Here is a 16,118-nt window from a genome sequence, read left to right on the forward strand (position 1 = left end):
CGAGGCCGCAGCGGGCGGCGAGGGGGGTACCTATATGGGGGGGTGGCATGAGACCACGGGGGAGAGGCACCAGAAGCGCGACGGGGAGCCACGAGGGAACACCTCGGGCCAACGAAAGCCGGGTCCCTCCCGGAAAACAGACACGGGATGCCACCGCCCACACCCGGGCGGTCCCGTGACACGCCTGGGACACCGGAGCCCGCCTCCAGCGACCCCCACGCGTTCCCCGACGCGCGCCTGAGGCCCCCCCACCGGGGCCCCCAACGCAACACCGCCAACGCCCACACGCCGGGCGCCTACCTGCTGCCGGATCCCGGCCTCCATCCGCCAACATCCGGGCCCCGGCCCCGAGGGCCGCAACCCCGCAGGAACGCTCCCAAGGCCGACGCGGCCGAGGGGAGACCCAACAGGCCCAAACCCGTGGCCCCACCGCACCACCCTCGCCGGCGGTGACCGGCCAGCGGGCCAACGGCAAGCCCAGGGCGGGAAGCGAGCAGAGCCACCCCACACCAGGGCCACAGGGGCAGCACGGGACAAAGCCACACACAACCCCAGGGCCCCAGGTGGCAAGCGGAAGGCCACACACCGGAGGCGACACACGCACACCGCGTGCTTGCGTGCGAGCGACCACAGGAGCCCCTCCGTCAGGCCCACAGTAGGCACCGGGACACACCCGGCCCGGCCCAGCGGGACCCTCCCCCGACCCAGAGGGGGGAGGCACGGGCCACGGCGAGGTAGAGGTGCGAGAGGCAGCGTCCGGCCCCCAGCGGAAGGGGGCCGGAAGAGCCCACGCGTAACCCCCACACACTCCCCGAGGGGAGGGCGGAGGGAACGAGCGACCATCGCCACCTAACGTACAACGAACCCGAGCCATCCGCGTCGTCAGCAGCGTGGCTACCGACACACACCAGGAGGGAAGGAACGGCGACAAGCGGGGGATACGGCACCCCATCACGTAAGGCACGTCCCTGTCGGATCGCTAGAGAAGACTTTTCTCACCGAAGGCGGGCCGCACCCCACCAACCCCGAGCGCACTTCTCACCAGGCCGAGAGGGCCCTTCGAGGGAGCAACACCCAACCCGCGGGGCGAGCCCAAAGCCGGGCGGAGGGGTCTGTGGTAGAGGAAAGGAAGCCACCTGCCCCCCCACAGACGCGCAGGGGACACCAGCGGCCAAGCAAGGCCACAGGCGGCGGCAGCAGCAGCGGCAGCGGGCCTGCACTGCACCCACGCTACCTCTTCCTTACCGCCTCGACCCCCCAGGGACTCCCACGCACCAAGCAGCACACACCAGCGAGGCTGCGACGGCACACCCGGGAGAGAGCACACCGGGGCAGTGAAGGAGCGACGGCACCACTCGGTTCCAGGCGCCTGAGAGGCAAACGACCTGGACCGCTCCAGGAGCACCGCAGAGAGCTGAGCAGGGTCAGACTCTGCCAGACAAGCCCCGCACCACCACCGCGGGACGGGGCCCGCCCACACACCATGACACACCGACACGGCAGAGGGCAAAGGGTGTCCGCCACGTCCGAGGACCCCCGCCTGGACCCCCAACGCCAGCACCTTCAGGCGGCACAAGGCAGAGGGAGCGGAGATCGAGCCGGATTCCGCACCCCTGGCCTCTCCCACCACGCCAAGGCAGGGGAAAGAGGAACCAGGAGCCCGCAAGACAGAACGAGCAGCTCGGCAGCATTCGCCATGAATGGCCGTCCCTCGTCTGTAAGCGGCTTAGGCCCGGCCCAGGAGAGCGCCACATCACCACATCGATCAAGTCTCGGTCTAGGATTATGACATCACACGAGGCACAGGGGGTCACGCCCAGCGAGGACAGCTGCCAGGGGGGTCCGTCGACAGCCTCGCCAGCCCCTTGCCTCTTCAGCAGCGGTGGCCAACCCCAGCGGAGGAACGCCTGACACGCACACGCGGCATAAAGCCAACGACCACTGAGACTCAGTTCTGAGGGGGTTCTGTCAGCCACCACTACACGCAGCGGGCCACCTGCGGCAGAAGACGGACACGGGTATAGGACCCAGCGCCCAGCCTCACCTCTGCCGCTCTCGGGGCAAATTCTAAGCCGGAGATGGTGGCACCGTCGCAGGGCTAAACCAGGATCGCACACCAAGCTCCCGCACGAACCCAGGCAGGGAGCTCGGCGCCGGATGGGCAGGGGGAACGCAGTCCAGCGCCAGGCCGCCAGCAGCCCATCGCGCTCCCCCCTACCGCCCCAGACGCGAACCCAGGGGCCCAGCTCTTCCGGTGACAGTCACCAGGAGACAGCGTGTCAGCACCTACCTGCAGATCCAAAATGACAACTGCAGGTGTAGAAATGCCCTTCCAGGGGACAACAGGGACAACCTATGGGACACAGCCGCCCCTCAGATGGGGGCCCGGGTCACAAGTCCCCAAAAACACAGCCATCGCCCACAGGGCATGCTCCTGTGGCCACCTGGTCGACCCCAGGAGTTAGAGAAAAGCAAACAACTCTACAGCCCCACCAACGGCCGCGACCGGGTCCCCTAGAGGGCGGGTGACAAGTGTCGGGCCGGTGGCCGTGGCCTCAAGCCCCGCCGACGGCCCCGACCAGGTCCCCCTAGGGTGCGGGTGACAAGTGTCGGGCCGGCGGCCCAGGGCCTCAGCCCCGCCAACGGCCCCGGCCGGGTCCCCTAGTGCAGGCGACAAGTGTCGGGCCGGTGGCCGTGGCCTCAAGCCCCGCCAACGGCCCCGACCAGGTCCCCTAGGGTGCGGGTGACAAGTGTTGGGCCGGCGGCCGTGGCCTCAAGCCCCGCCAACGGCCCCGGCCGGGTCCCCTAGTGCAGGCGACAAGTGTCTGGGCCGGTGGCCGTGGCCTCGCAGCCCCGCCAACGGCCCCAACCGGGTCCCCTTGTGCAGGTGACAAGCGTCTGGGCCGGCGGCCGTGGCCTCAAGCCCCACCAACGGTCCCGACCGGGTCCCCTAGTGCAGGCGACAAGTGTCGGGCCGGTGGCCGTGGCCTCGCAGCCCCGCCGACGGCCCCGATCGAGTCCCCTAGTGCACGGTGGCAGTGATAAAGGGTGTGCTGGTCGACCCCATGCACTCTAGCGGTACTCCAGCCCGGTTACAATCGGGAGCGAGCAGACACCTACCCACCCCCGCAGCTGCCTGCCTGCTCACTTGCAAGCCTCCAGGCTCAATCTCCGAACAGCACACGAGCCACCAAGGTCCCAGCAGGGCTGGGACTCTCCCGCCTGCAGCTTGGGGACTTTGTCACATCCTGTCCCGGGCTCTCCACCCACTTGCTCGCCCTTGCCGGCTCCAGAATGCTCTACAGCTACAGCACGGCTGCCACCAGGTGGAGTCAGACAGCCAGCACCAAGGGACAAAGGGACAGCACGCTGGATGCACGCAGCCAGGCAATGAAGCCGAGATAGGCAGGGAAATGTGTGTCACTGCCGCCCTCCCTCCCTCCCCTCGCAGGGGGTGCTGGCTGGTCCCGGCCGCCAGGTCGGTTGCTTTGCCTTGCCTCTCATTTAGAACCAAACTGTGTCGTGACCGTCACTGGTGAAATGTTAACATTCTGTGTTGATGCATGGAACACCAGGTCGCGTGGCTTGGGGAGAATCGAGTTGTAGTAGTGAGTGACCACGCATCTACTGTGACAGGATACATCTGACCTATCAGTACAGTCTTGGGGGAAGGGTGGATAGACTTGGTCACACACAGGTAAAGGAAAACGGCAGACAGAAAATAAAATGAAAACACCGACATTGAGAGAGAAAAGGGAGAGAGAAACGGGGGGGGGGAGAGAGAGAGAATGAGAACTGAAAGGAAGGCAAAACTAAGAAAGAAAGAAAAAAAAAAAAAAAACCAGGAAGACCAAAAACTAGGAAAGGAGAAAGACAACATAAAGGGAAGCAATGGACACAGTAGAACAAAATTTTTTTGGGGAAAAAAAAAAAAAACAGACACACACGAGTAAAACAGATGAGGCAAGATAATAAATCCAGCATGAGGACGCGAGAGAAAAACATATATAGGTTGAAAGAGAAGAGAGAAACAAGTTAAGAAGGACCAAGGAAGCCAAAGGTAAAGGAAGAAGGCAGACAGAAAATAAAATGAAAACACCGACATTGAGAGAGAGAAAAGGGAGAGAGAAACGGGGGGGGGGGGGCTGGGGGGAGGAGAGAATGAGAACTGAAAGGAAGGCAAAGGTAAGAATACAAAAAAAAAAAAGAAGAAGAAGAAGAAGAAAGACAAAAACTAAGAAAAGAGAAAGACAACATAAAGGGAAGCAATGGAAACATTAGGGGAGAACACACACACACACACACACACACACACACACACGCAGGTACAACGGCCAGACACACACCGATGAGGGAAGAAAATAAATCCAGAATGAGGACGCGAGAGAAAGGCCTATAAAGATTGAACGAGAAAAAACAACTCAAGAACAACCTAGGGGAAGGCAGAGAATGTAAGGATGAAGACTGTCAAATAAAGGTGGGAGTCACAAGTGAAATTCTAGGAGATGTAGGGGAGTGGTAGAAGGAGAGGAGACAGTGAAAAGGAGAAAGCGAAAGAAAGAAAGAGAGGAAAGCGGGAATCGGCGAGCAAAACAGAGAAAGAGAGAGAGAGAGAGAGAAACAGAGCCTAAAAGGAATGGAGAGATCCAAGAAGAAAGAACTAAGGCAACATCCCTGGGAAGGTAACAGATCCCCCCGCCTGGACGTGGCAGGAGCACCTAGAGAGGCGCGCACAGTGCAGTCCCGGCCCGGCGGAAGGACGGTTTCTGCCGCCGCGGCCCCCTCCCCCCTCCCCCCCTCCCCCCTCCCCCACCGCCGGCACCGCCGCCACTGCTCAGCCAGCAAGCCAGAAGCCCGACTGTGCTTACTGCGCCTGCGCCAGACCGACTCCCTCCCTCCCTCCCTCCCTCCTCCTTCCTCGACCCCCCCAAACTCCACGCCGACCACCACCCCGAGGCCTCGCGAGACGCGAGACTTGTTCAGACGCGGGCGCCATCTTGAAGCCATTGTGGCTTGTGATTAATGGCATGCAGCCACACCCTCACTCCTTTTTCAAGCCACTCCCTGGGAACCTGATGTAAGGGCCAGCAGTGACTAGCACAGCGTTGTTGAGACATTCCGCCTGAGCCCTCCCTGGAGCCAAACTGTAAGGTCCATACATGGGCTGATGTTTCATGACTTGAATTAATTACAGTTTAGCTGAGGAGAATCCATGTCTAAATAAAATTTTCACTTGAGAGGCCAGCGCAGAGTGCAGGAGGATTAACCTCCCCATAAAGCCCTTACATGTATGGCAGTGCTCCTCCTAGTGTCAGACGCTGGCCACAGCAGAGCAGTGCAGCATGGTCCCTGAGTTAGCAGGTAACACACAGGAGCTGGCACTAATTAGGAGGCCAAGGTTGAAGATATCGTTGCGGATGCAAATTCTGCTCTCTTGCTGCTTTTAATATTTGTGAGAACAAAGGGCAAGCAGAGCAGTGAGAAGTGCAGGAAGCTGATTGATCTTCTCTACTTTTCCCACACAGAGTCAACGTGCTAGCATTTCAATGTGAATTAGGCCTTGCCTACCTACCATGATGACAGCAAGCTAAGCTGAAACCCCAGGGACGCTCAGGCCTGAGAAATGAGGCCTCTGAGAATGGGCAATGAGGTCATGTCTTCTGGCTGATAATCTGGGCGAGCGCGATCACCCCAGACATGTTTAGAGTTCATTAAGGAGTCTGAGCTTGGTGATAATAGGGCACTTCTTAAAAAGCAAATCAGAAATCCATGTGACAATGCAGTCAATCGTAATTCAAGCAAACATAATCTCCAAAGCAACAAATGTTCATTACCCTTTAGTCCATCCAATAAGCTTCAGACCTATGTCACAGCTTCCCCAACAATATAGGCTATTTGAACAGACATGCAACAAATAACCTGTGCACACTTACAAGGCTGCGAAGATTCACCTTTCCCTGGCTTCTCTGCCCACATTCCATAACCGATAGGCCTCACCTCTGCTGGAACTTCTGATAGTACACAAACCACAAACAGCATTACTATACCCTTAGTCTCATTTAAACAGCACTCAGGGACCATGTGTAGGGGATTACCTGTGCTGGGTCAGCCAAGAGTCAAGGTAGCAGAGTAACTGCAGGACCTGAGCAGAAAGCGCAAGCTCTGCCTCACAGGTAGTTTAAAGGGCTTGGGAGGGGAGTGGTTGCAAAACAATGCAATACCCTCCCCTCTCAGTTGATAGGTGAGGCACAGGCAGAAGCAAATACATAGGCGGTGCAGGGGAGTGGCTGAGGATGAAATTAACATTCCATTGGTGTTAGGCCCCGCCTTCAGTTCAGAGGGCAGGGGACACAGCCACATTTCATTGGCCCACTGTCAACGGGTGCTGTCTATCATTGGCTCCTCCCCATAACATTTCTCACTTCTAACACCTGAGTCAAACCTTTGACTCACTCAGGTATCACATCCAGCCATTGGTTCACGCCCTAAATGGCCTCAATGGCAGCAGCAGAGCTGTTTGAAACCCGTTCTCCAGAAGTCTAATCCATCGGCACTGTGCACAAATGCCCAGGCTGTCTTTTATCCAGGCAAGTGTATACACGTATCCATACATATGGTAACTGGGGACAGACATCAGCCTGTTGCTTTACACTGACTGGCAGATGCAGGTTGGCAAGCCACGTGCGAAATGTGTATGGGTCACTGAGAAGGTGTGCAGGGTCCCAGGGCAGCACAACACATCACTGAAGGGAGGGTGGGGGAGAATCCCAGAGTCTATGTAGTTACAACACAATGTAATTAATGAATAAATTTAATAAAAAAATAAAGTACTACCAAATAAATTTGATAAAACACACACACACACACACAGAAAAAAAAAAACCATCACTGAAGACAGGGCTCACGGACCTGTGTAATCACAGGCAAGAGGCTGTGAATTGCTCAGGGAAGGCAGTTTGGGGATGTATGGTTACATCCACAGCAGACCTCTTACAGTAAACTCTACATGCAAGAAGAGAATGGAGTGACTAATTCGAGATTCTAAAAGAAAAAAAAGTGTCAGTCCAGGATAATCTACCAAGCTAACTTCAACTCTGCTTGAAAATGAAATAAACTTATTCCACAGTAAGGAAAAGTTACATCACACTGCCTATAAAACTGTGTCACATACTGCAATTTAATCAATTAAAAAAAAAAGGAATGTTACTCTTCCAAACCTGCCCTACAAAGGATACTTAGAGATGTTCTCTTGACAGTGAACAGGAATACCACCTAACAAAAGGCAAATGTGCATCCCAGTAAAGTAATGGAAGAAAAATTCAATGAATAACCCATTGCTAAAATGACAGGGTTATTTACCTGTATTTTAGCATGCTCCGCTGCATTCTGACTTCAGGGATGGCAAGGCCAAGGCCAGTCTGCCCCCATGGAGCTCCTGTTTATGATGGGGGAAGCCAGGGCACTGGGCAAATTACCATCTGCTCATATAAACCATGAAGCTAAATGGCCTAAAATCATCAAACAAACATTATAGATAAGTACACTGCATTATAAAAACAAAACCCACCTAATTGTAACTTTGAGGAGACATAACTCATCAAGAAAGATAAAACTACAACTCAAGGGTTTTGATTTCTTTTTAAAGTTATGTCTCTTCAAAACACTGTTTTTCCTTTATCAAATTCTTAACTAACACAAGAGTCATAGTGTAGCATCATTTTCTTCAGTGCGATATTAGTGGTTCAGTAGCATAATCATTAGTTTCATGGTGTTGTGAATGTCTATTTTGATTCCTTCCTGCTTTTGATTTGGTATTGTGCTTTTTCCTTTAAAGAGATGTATAGTAGCTGTCTAATAGAGGCTATCTTGTCCAGTTTTGAGGATACAATGCAGTGCAATTTCTACATCCAGCTCAAAGCTGGACTACCGATGAAAGTAACTATACCTTGACAACAGGATGCTGGACTGTCTGCAATTGTCCATGCCCGCCATGACGGACATATGACTATTTATGAAACACTGGACTATAGGAATAACATGGGGAAACTCAGTGGTGGGATGGGGACTAGGGGTAGGTGTTAGGTAAATCATAGGGCGTATGGAACTGTACCAGAAAATGGCAATAAATATAAATAAATGAGTAAGTAAGTAAGTTACAGAAGCAATTGGACCTTATGATCAACATTTTCCCGAGTTGTTAATTGATATGTACTCTTGATTTCTACGCTTTCATTTGGTATCAGAGTCCTGACCGTAAGCATCTTGGGGTTTGTTCCCTCATTTCTCCTGCTTCGCTCTAAGATGGAAGCTGATTCCATTGTGAAGGACTCCAAGGATGTACAGTTGGACCTGCAGACCTTTTACCAGGGGTAATGGCAGGCCACACAGAAAAGACCAAACAGCCAGGTCACATACAGCCCACAAAAGCAAAGCCAAAAGGAGAGCGCACATTATTTTCACAGCTGCACTCACTTTGTCATACAGACAGTAAACAGGCAACTCTTCCAGCCCATTCAAAACAAACCGAAAGACAGATCAATTCATACATCATCATGTCTTTTCCTTTTTTATGATGTATTTATTTTTATTGGAAAGGCCAATATGTGGAGAGAAGGAGACACAGAGAGCAATATCTTCCACATGCTGGTTCACTCCCAAAGTTGCTTCAGTAGCCAGAGCTGAGACAATCCAACTGGGGTGCCAGGAGCTTCTTTTGGGTCTCCAACATGGGCACAGCATCCCAACCTTTGGTCTGTCCTGTACTGCTTCGCCAGGCCACAAGCAGAGAGCTGGAAAGCAAAATGGGACAGTCGGAACATGAACTAGTGGTCACATGGCACCCACATGCATGCAAGACACGGAGGCAATCAGCCCACATGCCAGGCCTGATCTTATCATTCTACCTTATCTCACAGCAGAAATGCTGTCAGAACATGCCTGTGACTATAGATTTCAAGCTGAGTTCACGCAAGTTTTAGAGCTAAGAATCCCCTTGCTAACATTCTAAAGGCCACATAATGTCTACTTGCTCAGAGACTAGAAGCATAAGGAGTTAGCTGGACAGCAGAACAGGTAGTAGTGGTTCTGCCTTATTCTGCCATCAGGGATGCACTCCAAGGCCAGTCGGCCCCCCCAAAAGCACTTGTTTATGCTGGGGGAAGCCAGGGTGCTGGGCAAACAAGGGGCCTGTGATAGAAGCTGCACTTAAAAGACCAGGGTAATGGGAACAGAGCCACCCTGGGTGTTAAAGAACTCCTTGGTCGGAACCACAGCACCTATAGGACTATATGCTCACTGTCTGCACCCCACTAGCTGGCCATGCTCTGTGAATTCATTCACATTTCATTAAAATGACTTGGTGGTGAAAACAATATTCTTATATAAATTACTGAAAACTATCCAAATCACCCAGGAAAAGCATTTTCTAAAGTAGATTTTAGCCTAGCATTCAGACATACCCTTGTGCACTCACACTGCATAGCTGACCGCTTGTATTCCAGTACTGGCCTTACCCTTGACCCCAGTTTCCTGGTTGCTGCACACCGTGGGACGCAGAGGGTGATCGCTGCAGAAGCTACAGCACTCCCACAGACATGGAAAACCTGGCCTGCATTACCGCCTTCTGCTTTGGGCCCCCAGGCACTGTGCTCCTTGAGCAGGAGCAAGTGAGCTGGAGTGATCTCTCTCCTTTTCATACAAAAGTACCTTTTAACAAAAAATGCCAGAACATAATCTGATTTAACTGTGTTATGTACAAACTCCACCTTTTTTCTACTGTAAAAATATTAAACAAGTTATTCTTATATATTATACATTTTCATATACCAGGTTTTAAAAATTATTTTTATTTGAAAGATTATTGAGTTACATAAAGACAGAAGGAGACAGAGTGAGAGGGAGATGGTTTATCTGCTGGTGCACTCGCCAAAGAGTCCCATGGCTGCTGCTAGGTCACTCTGAAGCCAGGAGCCAGGAGCTTCATGTGAGTGTCCGACATGAATGCAGGGTCCCAGGCACTTGAGCTACCTTCTGTTGCTTTCCCAGGCACGTTGGGAGGAAACTTTCATGGAAGTGGAGCTAACAGGACCTGAACCAGAGCCCACATAGGATGCTAGCGGCAAAGGAAAGCTTAGCCTGCTACGCCATGGCACTGGCAGCAAAGTTTCTTATTTTTATAAGCCAATCATTAATGAATGTAGGATACATCACCAAGATGAATCACAATCTCAATGAAAATCTACTATCATTATAGTAATAAACACCGAGCCAAGCACCGGACCTAGTGGTTAAGACGCCACTTGGAGCAGCTGCATCCCATTCAAGTAGCAGTGTGAGCTGACGCTCTGCCCGGCTTCCAGCTCACTGCTGAGGAAGACCTGCAGAGGCAAAAAGTGAGGGGCCACCCGATCAGGTCCCCGAAGCAACAAATAGCCCAGCTGTGACTCTTCACTTAGCCTTGGCTACTGTGAGCACTTAGGGTGTGGGCGAGCACACCGGGGCTCACTTTCATGTATCTGTCTCTCAAATTAATCAAACAGGAAAAGTGGCATACTCTGACACACTTATGTATGAAGTTGCATACGCATTTTTAGGTAAGAAAGAAATCAGTCTAAGGGTATGAGACAAGTATAAGGAAATGAAGCTTCTGCAGCAAAGCCTGACGCAGCTCCGCAGCACGTCTTGGGAGCACATCATGCAGGAAGCCCAGTATCTCACTCTATGAAGTCCTGCCATACCCCAGTCGGTTTATGAATGGTCCCAACATTTCTCCTAAACAAGGAACCCTAGCAACATTCTAATTGAGATACCCTGTCTTACAACTTCAGATATTTAAACCTGGAAGAAATTGTGTCTATTGCACATGCGGTGAACAAGAGTGTTTTCTCTGGTGCAAGCAGTAAGCCTAACTATTTCCTACAGAGACTGTCTTTGTTACTAAAGAATACTATATCTGGGAATGCCCTCTAACATGATGTCCTTGGTGTCTCAGAGAATGGAGACTTGACACTAAGAACTAGAGTTCCAACTCTTAAACCACATTCAGAGCTTCTTCACTTTAATTAGCTGGCATGTGATGGTGCAAAACCACTTGGGACTAAACAATGAGGATGCGTTAGTTCAGATCGCAACTTGGGGGCTTGGGAACTGTGACCCTCAGTCAGACATTCACCATTTCAGGTCTCAGTTATGACCATATAATATAGTAACACTTAGCTGACAAAAACATATTATGCACATGAGAGCCTGTGAGACTAAAAGACATTGCAGTGACTTAAAATAAATGGTTTCAGCTCAATGAACATTCCAATGCTTGGAATACTTTATTTCTCACTGGGATTAAAGAATGATTCTGGAATAATAGATCTGAAGCACCAGGCACTGACCTGTGTACAAAGACTTAGCATTGGCTGGGTGGCTCCACAGTCGTCCCATCATGCTCTGGTCGCAGGCTGGGTGGCTCCACAGTGATCACACCTTGCCTGGTCACAGGCTCGTTGCAGCTGTTCACACTCTCTGTAATGGTCACAGTTTGGTCTTGCAGCAGTCCCTACATCCATCACATCCTTTGCCCTGGCCATTTCCTTGAGCAGACACCTCCTGACAGACACAGGAAGATGTGGAAATTCAAATTATTATTACGGCTGCAACCCCGAACTAACATTTCATGAAAACAAGCTACCTTCATTGACGAAGGCCGCCATCAGATTATTTCTGTACATCAGCATCTTCACGAACTCAAACAGCTGTGGGAGAAGAACACTTAAATATATAAAACTAGGCATCATGACCTGATACTGTATGGACAAAAGTTTGTCTTCCTACAGATTCAATACTGAAATCAATACTTTTGCAGGCTAAGTGATGTTTTCAGCTGGCCTTTAAAATGAATGCAAATCCCATGAATGAGTTTCGAAGCATAATAACTGGATTATGCTGCTCAGAAGTTTGTTTCTTGAGACAGAAGTCTGCATTGGTCCTGGTCCATTATATAATATCTAGAATTTGTCTCTAACACTGAATTATCTCTGGGTTTAAATATATTGCGGTAGTGCTGTCTCTGAAAAGATATCTACCTCTCAATCCTTGCAGAATCTGAAAATTTACTTTTGTGTGTTACAGTGTGCTATTTCACATGTATGAATGATATTCTACACTTATCAATATATACAGCAGATATTAGTATTGATATTTATCAGCTAAGACAGACAACAGAGACAAAGGCCGTGGCCTAGTGGTTAAAGTCCTTCCTTGAATGCGCCAGGATCCCATGCGTACGTAGGTTCTAATCCTGGCAGCTCCACTTTCCATCCAGCTCCCTGCCTGGGTGGGCAGTCTGGATGGCCCAAAGCCTTGGGACCCTGATCCCAGGTGGGAGACCTGGAGGAGGTTCCTGGCTCCTGGCTCCAGATCAGCACAGCACCGGCCTTTGCACTCATTTGGGGAGTGAATCATCGGTGGAGGATCTTCTTCTCTGTCTCTCCTACTATCTGTGTATCTGACCTTGTAATAAAAAAAAATAAATAAAATAAATGTGAAAACACATGAGTGGTAGTCGCAAATAAAGGCAAGCTAACGACAGCATTTTTTTCCATTAAAATATTTAAATTGCACCAGGTGTGACAATGTAGTGGTTGAGGTCCTCGCCTTGCACAAGCCAGAATCCCATATGGTTACCGGTTCTAATCCCGGTGGCCCTGCTTCCCATCCAGCTCCCTGCTTGTGGCCTGCGAAAGTAATCAAGGACGGCCCAAAGCCTTGTGACCCTGAACCCACATGGGAGACCTGGAGGAGGTTTCTTGCTCCTGGCTTCAGATCGGCACAGCACCGGCCATTATGGTCACCTGGGGAGTGAGTCATCGGCTGGAAGATCTTTCTCTCTGTCTCTCCTCCTCTCTGTATATCTGACTTTGCAATAAAATAAATAAATCTTTAAAACAAATCTTTACATTGAGATGAAGATGGAAGTGTCAAAATAGACAAATATTGGTACACTGCACCTTCACAGATGGAACAACTACCAGGAAGTAAAGAATAGGAAAAGGGGACTGTCAGGTTTGGGGGTGAGGTTTGGCTCCTATCATTACAGACAATGGAGAGCACTGGCTCCCCCGTAGATGCTCCATTGCTCGTAGGCGACCTTTGTCCTAATCTGCTCCTGGGACTTACAGAGCTAAGCTGCCTGCCTGGGGTCCACTAAAAGGACTAACCGAGTTGGTGCCAAATAAGTACAAGAAAACAGGACAACCTTTCAATGCAGAAACACTTCTCTTGGTGATGCTAGCTGCTACCATGACAACCTCCTCCCGGGCAAGTAATTGTGTTTGCTGGACTTATATTTCTTATTCACCAGTTAACAGACCAGTAATCAGGATCAATGTCACAGTTCTAGTATACCTTTAATTATTTGGTTGCAAGATCCTTATGATCTTAGGGGACCTCTTAAGGCTGAAGAAGAGAGGATGAAATTACATGACCCTTATCAGACAGGGTCTGATGGCATACCCAGCTGCATAGGATATGAGGAACACCATTTACATGCATCTCCACAATCATGCCTGATGGCTCTTAAACAGCAGAAAAGAACCTCAGTTGTTTCTATCAAAGCTACTGGATTTTATTGTCATATTCTTAACCAGACTCATTCAAGACGTATATACATATATATTTACATATTTATATTTACATATCTACAGTAAAGCCTAGGTCATGTCATTGGATACATTGAGGATGCATTGAGGATAGCCCTGTGCCGAGTGCCCACGTCACTGTACTCTAATAAAACAGCAGTCCGAGGCCCATAATCATTCCCTTCAAATGAGAGTAAACACCCCAGATTCTATCACCTTGCACACAGCAGGCTGGTCTCCTCCAGCTCCTGATTGACCTCAGCAGCCTAAACAAATTCATCGGTGGAAATTAGCAATGGCACTCAAACCACTTGAGATTTGGCAAGGACAGGTTGCTAGCCAAAGTGTTTTCTTTCCATTTACCACCAGGAAAGAGCAGGCAGTTCCTCTATAGGAACAGATCATCAGGTTTGGCTCCCTGTACTAGGTGTTCTTGCCACCCTTGCTTAAATTCTAGCATTAGCATTAATTTTTTTCCACCCAGTCTTTCTATGTTTTGAGAGTCCATATATGTATCTGGCTGGCAGTACAATGTCCAGACCTCAGGCAGAAATCTCAAATACCGTATGCCTTCACATAATTCTTCACGAAGTAGAGATTTAAAAGACTCATAGGATTACAAATTACTGCAATAACTGCAACTGTCGCAGTTGCAGGGCCTGCATTGCATCACTCAGAACAAACAATTGTATTCAGGACCCATCAATTTGGAATTGATCATGTTGCTTCTGGAAGATAAACTACAACCTATCAATCAAAGACTTTCATTAAAGAGTGCCTGGGATTATATCCCCTTTTGTGTTACCCCTGTTCCTTAGAATCAATCTTTGTTACCTTGGGATAGCGCAAGATATCATTTGTGGTGCCATGGAAATGTTTCTGGTCAATAGTTTGAATTGGAATGAGAAATTAGATCCATTTTCGGTGAAGTTACACAAGGTTCCAGGGTTAAGATATTTACCTGGTTTACTGAACATATGTCTCATGTTAGTGTTTACCAATGCCTAATTTATTGGAGAGTACGAATTATTATTTTGATCATACTAACATAATGCCTTTTTTTGCAGGAAAATCATAAATTTATTGAAGTTTATATATTACACAATATTATTTATTTGGCATTTCATAGGTTGATCACTACTTTTTAGCTCATTAGACCCATAAGCTTCTATTTTAAATTAATTGGCGGAAGAATAAAAATGGAAGAATAGAGTAAGGACACATTGAAACACACAGAAAAACATCAGCTAGTGTGAAGCTGAGAGGGCAAATTCCAGAAAATAGAAGAGGACAGAACAACAGCAGAGGGATACCTGGAGACTGACAGAAACAGGAAAGCAGCCTACACAGTGGTGTGGTGTTGCAGTGACTGATACTCCAGTGACATTCAACTAATGGTGATCTGAACTCCACCGGCAGCTGAAACTACACCAGCAACAAGGTGGGAAAGGACATTCACCGTGAACTTGGGAGGTGAACCCAGACAGAGAACTGCCTGTCCTGCTGGTCTGTTTGATTTGACCAGGAGAAGAGACAGAGCAGCAGATCCCATATGGGCAGTGCAGGAGTAGGGTGGGTTTCAGCCCAGTCTGTCACCTAGAGCTGTATAGGGCATCTTTTGTTTAAGGAGGCAAGGGACATGGATAGCACTGTGCATGCACTGAGCTGGGAATGAACTCATTCCACTCAGTGAACAGGAACAAGGTGGAATCCTCCAGGCTCTACCCCAGATAGGTCTGGGTAGCCCTCAGACCTGATGGCCAGCAGATCAAGAACTCTAGTAGTGGCATATCAGGTGCCATTTCATATGGTGTAGCAAAGAGTTTAAGACTGCAGGGGACAACAGTGAGCTGCACATATACTAAACTCAGTGAGAACTCACTGAGCTCAGTGCATTGCACTGGTCATGCAGGAAAATAATACCAACTTTGGCACTATACGGGTCAAAATAGGTCCATGTGGCCTTCAAACCTAATGGTCAACAGATTCAGGCAAGATCACCAATAACAACCTAGGTTTATAGGACACTGGTGTCTCCCTAATCCTGGGACCTGCTCCAACCAAAAGTGGGAGAAAGGTTGTACAGGCAATGGTTCAGCCTCAGCACGGTACCAAAGGAGGTGGAGATTGGTGAGCCAGGAGTTGGGCCTACGGAGTTCTTTGTGTAAATCTAACATAAGAACCCAGAATGGAACTCTCTAGAAGGAGTAGACAAGTGACTGCAAACAAACAGCTGTGTGCCAGAGTAAGTAAAATCAAACTATAGATCTGTGGATGACAGAGCTTAGAAATCGGTCCCAAGGAGAAGAATCTGCACCAACCAGAAGTACAGTGACCAAAGGAAAAAGCAGAGACAGAGGCACAATGAATAGTTCTAAAGACTACTCTGCAAAGGAGCAAAACCTTTTGCCAACCTCAGAGCTAACTGAGGAAGACATTGAGAAATTTGGGGATACAGAATTCAAAACACTTGTTATAAACCTTCTGGTC

The sequence above is a fragment of the Ochotona princeps genome, unplaced genomic scaffold (genome assembly GCF_030435755.1).
Source record: "Ochotona princeps isolate mOchPri1 unplaced genomic scaffold, mOchPri1.hap1 HAP1_SCAFFOLD_219, whole genome shotgun sequence".
NCBI lineage: Eukaryota > Metazoa > Chordata > Mammalia > Lagomorpha > Ochotonidae > Ochotona > Ochotona princeps.